The sequence below is a fragment of the Euprymna scolopes genome, chromosome 13 (assembly GCF_053919585.1).
Source record: "Euprymna scolopes isolate OS-2025 chromosome 13, ASM5391958v1, whole genome shotgun sequence".
NCBI classification, from domain to species: Eukaryota; Metazoa; Mollusca; class Cephalopoda; order Sepiida; family Sepiolidae; genus Euprymna; species Euprymna scolopes.
The window spans coordinates 93,843,324-93,850,041 of record NC_136494.1 but is presented as its reverse complement, the minus strand read 5'-3'; the positions used below and the strand labels follow the sequence as shown (position 1 = coordinate 93,850,041).

At 35.6% G+C, this 6,718-nt stretch overlaps 1 long non-coding RNA gene across 1 annotated transcript; it reads right to left on the bottom strand.

The window, feature by feature from the left end:
• Positions 1 to 2,415: 2,415 nt before the first annotated feature.
• LOC145292085 (uncharacterized) lies at positions 2,416 to 5,002 on the bottom strand. The gene is made up of 2 exons (XR_013869545.1): positions 3,473 to 5,002; positions 2,416 to 3,031 (listed from the first exon to the last, which is right to left on the bottom strand). It is a non-coding gene; the product is annotated as an uncharacterized LOC145292085 (long non-coding RNA).
• Between the last annotated feature and the right edge of the window lie 1,716 nt (positions 5,003 to 6,718).

The following is a 6,718-nucleotide window of genomic DNA, read 5'->3' as shown; positions in this document are numbered from 1 at the left end:
TATGTGGTGCTCAGGAATGCCCAAAGCACAGCGTAAACAGATTTCCCTGAAATAAACAGGAGTTGAATTCTTTCGGCCGAGAATAGACATCATGGAAAGTTCACAGCGAAGATATTAAAGATGAATAAGAAGAGGGTTGCAATGAACAAAAATATCATCATGTCGACGGGCGTCCCCATCCAAGAAGAAACTAAACAGGAAAAATCTTGAAAATTATGAACTTCGCAGAGACATTATGAAACACGAAAGTCCAATTGGATAAAGTTAAGTGACTATTATGATTTGCCCATCCCGATATCCCCGCTCCTTGTCCTTGGCCGAACTGTCATACAATAATGGAAATGGTATCTACATTTTCTCTTATATTATTTTTGTTTGTTTGTCACCTTGTTTTCTTTTCTTTCTTTTATGATGTTCTTTTTTATCATTCGACCTCACCCCAACTTATTGCGGTGTGATTTTAAATTTAAGGATGCTGAATAAAATTCGTGTTTTAAGATTCTAGCGTTGTGTCATTCTTGCTTTGAGTTTGAATCGTTCGGAACAAAATGTGCTAATGAGAACCTCAGACAACGTGTCAAATAGGTCACAAATCGTGGCCGACACTTTACTTGTCATTATTTTCTTTTTCTTTTTATATTGTGTTACGGACAACGTAGGGTGAAGCGCTGGTCTAGAGTCATAAGATTCTTACCAGGGGACATCCACCCCAACTCAGCCTCATACTGGTCTGTAACAATATATACATTTATATTCTCTCTTTTTTTACTTTTCTTATCAGTTTGTGCAAGATGATGCCAGACATTCACCCGCTTATCGCATACGTTTCAACCGAGAAATCTTTTTAAGATTCTAATCCCCCCTTTAAGTGCAACTGTTTGTATTTTTCTTGCCCTTGGTTCATCGGATATATTAGCCAGGTAGTTTTTAAATTTCTTTTTCATGAGTCTCGTTGCTCCTATAATTACTGGAATGGTGGCGATCTTCCCAAGATTCCAGTTTCTTATCAGCTCTGTTTAACCCAGCAACATTGGGGACTAACTTCTACAAAGGTTGCTTCTTTCTCCTTCTTGTCCCATATCACTATGTCAGGTTTAATAGCTCCGTTTTCTAGGTACATTGCTCTAGGACTTGCATGGTCATAGTTATTGCCACCTGTTCTTTCTGGTATACTAGCCTGGGTGCCCAGCATTTCCCGGGTGTTTAGAGGTGTGTGTTGATCAAAAAAAAAAAAAGTGGTAGTAGGCAGGTAGGCTTGAACCTGTACCGCGAAGGAGGAAAAGAACGTGAAAAAAAAAAAAATAAATGTAACGTTTTGCTGTTGCGCTCATCACCAAACCGGAAGTGATGTAGGTTTAAATTAAGACTAGTCAATAGAAAAGAAAGGATGACTTTCGAAAATATCGGCGAAAAAAAGCGACCCCTCCTTGTAGAAAAGTAGCCAGTTGAGGGTGAAGGAATTCATGTTTTTGGCCAACTTGTCGAAATTTCTCGTCTGAGATGTCGAGCTTCAAAATGATACCAATCTTGGGAAAATCCGTCGCTTCTGTCGAAAGTTTTAGGCAGACATACATACATACATACATACATACATACATACATACATACATACATACATATAAACGAACAGGTGAGATTTATATTATAGCTGTTCCCAATACTTGCTGCTTCATTCGATATTCAACTTTTTACAAATCGTCTGGTGGAGATATTTACACACCTCATTGTATCACATTGTATGGTAACCATCCTCCAGCAGTACCTTATAGCTGGATGTTAGGTGGCTCCCATTCTCTACCTTAGTGTGCCTACACGAATATTCCATGAACAAAGTTTCTTTCCTAGAACTGCCAATATGTGGAACACTATTTCATTGGCCTGCTTTCTGACCGATTACAATATGTTAGCCTTCAAGTCCAATGTAAACAAGTTCTTGATGAACTGTTCCCTTATATAATCCAATTTCTACCAAATCTAAACCCTTAACGATTACTAAGCTACCACCTTACAAAGGGACTACGGTTTATTTCTACTCTGTTATTTATTTCGAGTTTATGCTTTTTTTTATTAGTATACCACGATCAGCCGGTCACTGGGGTGTGACCGACAGACGTGTTATAGTAAATGTCTTAAAGCGGTCTCATGAAGACATGAAGATGGGCCAGTCATTAGGGTCTGTGTAGTAAGAAGAAAATCATACCTGAGATGTTGGTTTTGGGTGTGGCTCCTTTCCTTTCTCAAGATGATCTCTTCACCCTGGTGGCATTCTGGTGGGAATCTTCATTTCTTTGTCCTCAGGGCCGCCTTTCGACTTAAGACATTTATGAAGGCATTCATGGCAGACACAAGAAAAATGACACGCGACACAATTGTAATATACAAAGGTATAACTAACTATTTTATTTTACATTAGAGATACAATATATATTACAAAAAAAACAATTTACAATTAATTTTTACAATAGGCTTTTCGAAGCTAACTAACCTACCCTAACTAGTGTTGAGGGAGGGGGTGGCCCCCCCCCTCATTTACGGAGAGACAGTCTATGCGTCCTCACATCATGGTGGTCGTGCAGGAAAGAGACAGAAAGATAGCAAGGGGATTATGGGAAGGAATTTCTTTGTATCTCTACGCTCATGGACAAATTACCACCCGTCCATGCTGCAGAGTGTGTTAGAAACAGTGGCACAAGGAAATAGTGCCACATCCCTCCCTATGCTATCCGAAATTTATGAGTATTCATAAATTTCAGAAGTCCCTAATTTTCCGTGAATGGTGCGTCAACCGGCCGTCAGCAATCAATGTCTCCATGCTCTACGTTCCATCAGGAACTCAGTGAAGCAAGTTATCTTTTTCCACCAGGCTCCTGGTAGACTGGTATACTGCTTCAAATACCAGAGAGGGTAATCATCCTCGCCCTCCATCGAGGCAATGACCTCATGATTTCAGTTACTGGATTTACACTTTCTTAAGCAACCATTATAATATTTTTTAACAAAGCCGGATTTTACGTGAGTTCATCACGCCGACCTATACGTATTTGACTAAGCCGGATTGTACGTGAGTTTATCACGCCGACCTATACGTATTTGACTAAGCCGGATTCTACGTGAGTTTATCACGCCGACCTATACGTATTTCACTAAGCCGGATTCTACGTGAGTTTATCACGCCGACCTATACGTATTTCACTAAGCCGGATTGTACGTGAGTTTATCACGCCGACCTATACGTATTTCACTAAGCCGGATTCTACGTGAGTTTATCACGCCGACCTATACGTATTTGACTAAGCCGGATTCTACGTGAGTTTATCACGCCGACCTATACGTATTTCACTAAGCCGGATTCTACGTGAGTTTATCACGCCGACTTATACGTATTTCACTAAGCCGGATTCTACGTGAGTTTATCACGCCGACCTATACGTATTTCACTAAGCCGGATTCTACGTGAGTTTATCACGCCGACCTATACGTTTTTTAATTTAGTCTGCATAACATTATTTTCGTAACTGGATTTACGCTCCCTTCAGCAACCAGTATAATGTATTTTAACCAAGTCGGAGTTACGTGACCTCATCACGCCGACCTATATGTATTCCAAGTTATTACTTCAGTTACTGGACTTACGCTCTCTTCAGCAACCAGTATAATGTATTTTAGATAAGTCGGGGTTACGTGACCTCATCACGCCGACCTATATGGATTTAGTAAAACCTTGGTCTTCAGAGGTTCTAATCCAATTAATTCTGTTAGAGCAAGGAGTCTGCCGCCGAGCGACCAATAAAAACTATCCACCACGGAATATTTATTAATTATATAAAGAATTAATTAAGAAGGGCACTCAGCCTTCATGAGTTAGAATACTCAATTAGGGGGAAAAAATTTCCAAAAATAAACAATTCAGAAACCTGGTATACATTAAATCAATGAAATAGGGTGTTAACAATTTTTTTTCCTTAAAAAGAAAACATTTTTAAAAAATCATTTCAGAGCACCTCGGTCACAATTAGAATTTGTTTACACAATGCAAACGCATTTTAGTTATTACATTCATAATTAACTTTTTCCCAAATTTCAGGGTACATTTAAAAAGTATGTGTATTTTTTCAAAACTTGATTTACAAAAGATCATTAAAATTTAATTCCAAAATTTAAAAATTATTTCAAGTATTTTGGTTCATCGTTAAAATCAATTTATGTTAGTTAACTTCTTTCCAAAGTAATTCATTTATTATTATAAAAACCAATCTTCTCAAAAGGTCATAAACTTCGAATAGACCCATTTTTCGTAATACAATTAAAAAATTATTCCAAACATTTGGTTCATTATTAAAATTAATCTTCCGAAAAGATCATAGACAATTCATTTTGAATCAATTCACCCTTCACAATGAGATTCAGAAACATCCCAAATTTTTCATTTCGTAATTATTATTTTTAAAATTCAGTGTACATTTAAAGTTATTTAATTGATTCTTAAAAATCATTTCTTCTTATAGGTCATTATCAAGGTCATTTCGAATTCAGAAACATTTCACGTTAATTAACTTTATTTTCCAAAGTAATTATTTTATCATTTAAAAGCAATTCTTTTCCTAAACTCACTCACAAGGATTATTTCGAATTAATAAACTCCCGCCACACCTGGGAGTCACATTAGTTAACGACCAGTTCTGTATAGTTAACAGCTCGAAAAAATTAAAGTTTCAATTAAAGAGAGATCTTTCTAGACTGAGGAAATCTTTTTTTTTTTCTTAATAATTAATTCAATTTTACGTATATACTCCTCAGTCAATATTTCAGGGACCCCTATCATACGGTCCAATTTCAAATAAACCTTCAATTAAAGAATTTGCTCGAATAATTCTTCCTTAAAATCATCTAGAGTTCAGGAAAATCTCTTTCGTTAGTCAAACAATATTTCCTTAGAAATTATTAAAAATTCAGAGAATATTCGAAATGTAATAGCGTAATTTTTTCTTTAAGAAAAACTATGAACATAAATGAACGTAATCATGTAACAGTTGGCTTTTCCAAACACTCGAAGACTTCAAAAAAGTACTTTAAGTGCTGTTTGAATAATCGTCTCAGTTTTTATTTTTAATAAAAAAACAATTGAAGACATCATTTAATGTAATTTAACGAAGCATAAATAATTTTGTTCTTTAAACTTGGTAGAAAAATTTAAAAAAACTCCAAGTTAATTCGTTATTATATGCCCTCCTGCAATCAGCCATGGGGGTTTAGCTATACAATCATTAAAACGCCAGAGTAGAGAAAGAGAATGAGGGGAAAAAGAAGGGGATAGAGGCAGAGCGATGCCAACCTCACAAACACCATGACGAGGTCATCTTAGCTTATCTTTCCCATGTGCGGCCATTGTTTTAAAAAATGAGTGACAGGTAGACATTAAACATTTCCACGAGTTTAAAAAAAAAAATAGAAAAAATCTTGTTTTTATCAATTTTGTAAGGCGCTCACACAAAGAAAACTTCGTATTATGTAATCTAAATTTTTAGCGATAATATTTTTTCTTTCCCTTCTTTTCTTTTTTTAACAGACAAAAAAAATAAATAAAAAACATTATCAAATCAAAAAGTCCCCTTATGTTTCAGCGTAAATTGGTACCTAACCTGAAAAATAAACACATCAACTGTTCATGGAATAAAATGTAATGTAAAAGTTCTATTTTTTCAAATCTGAATCTAACACTTGCAAAGTCAAAAGAATTTTTTTAAAAAGTCCTATATTTTTATAAACCTGAAATAAAGATCAGATAAAAAATGTTAGGTATCCTTTATTTTCTTTCCTTTTTTTTTTCTTTTTTAAATTTATTTTTCGAGCTTCGTGTTTGAAGGATTTTTTTCTTTTTCTTTCATGTAATAACAAGATGCATAGATATACACACATATAGATATATATCTTGAGAGAGACAGAAAGAGAGAAAGCGTGAGAGAGAAAGAGATATTGCATATTCTAGAGACACTTTTTTCTCATCTCTGTTTTTTTTTTTTTTTTTTTGTGTGGGACACATTTCTTACTTTTTTTTTTCGAAGGGTTACTTTCAATACTCTTCTTTTTTTTTAAATCGATCTTCTGTAAACCGTTTTTTTTTTTTTTTTTTTTTTTTTTTTTTTTTGTAGGTGCAAGACAATTTTTTGTTCAGGTTCTAAATTTTCTTTTTTGAGTGCGTTTTTTTTTTTTTTTGTGCGCGTGTGTACTGGTCTGCCATTTTTTTTTAATTTTGCCAGAAATAATAGTTTTTTTCCGTTTTTAAAGACCGTGGACCATTTTTTTCATTCGATTCGTCTAGTGGTCGTTATTTTTGGTTGTGCCGTGGGTTTAAGGGTCGAAATTATTTCCATGCTGGGAAACAATATGTTCTGGTCATAGTGCATCATTTATACTGCGACAGTGCGACACAGATGCGACGAGATCCGTCTGGTAATTAACCAGGGTCAATCCTGCGTCTTAAGGCAACCATTTATACCACTATCATACGGTCCACTGGGGTGTGACCGACAGACGTGTTATAGTAAATGTCTTAAAGCGGTCTCATGAAGACATGAAGATGGGCCAGTCATTAGGGTCTGTGTAGTAAGAAGAAAATCATACCTGAGATGTTGGTTTTGGGTGTGGCTCCTTTCCTTTCTCAAGATGATCTCTTCACCCTGGTGGCATTCTGGTGGGAATCTTCATTTCTTTGTCCTCA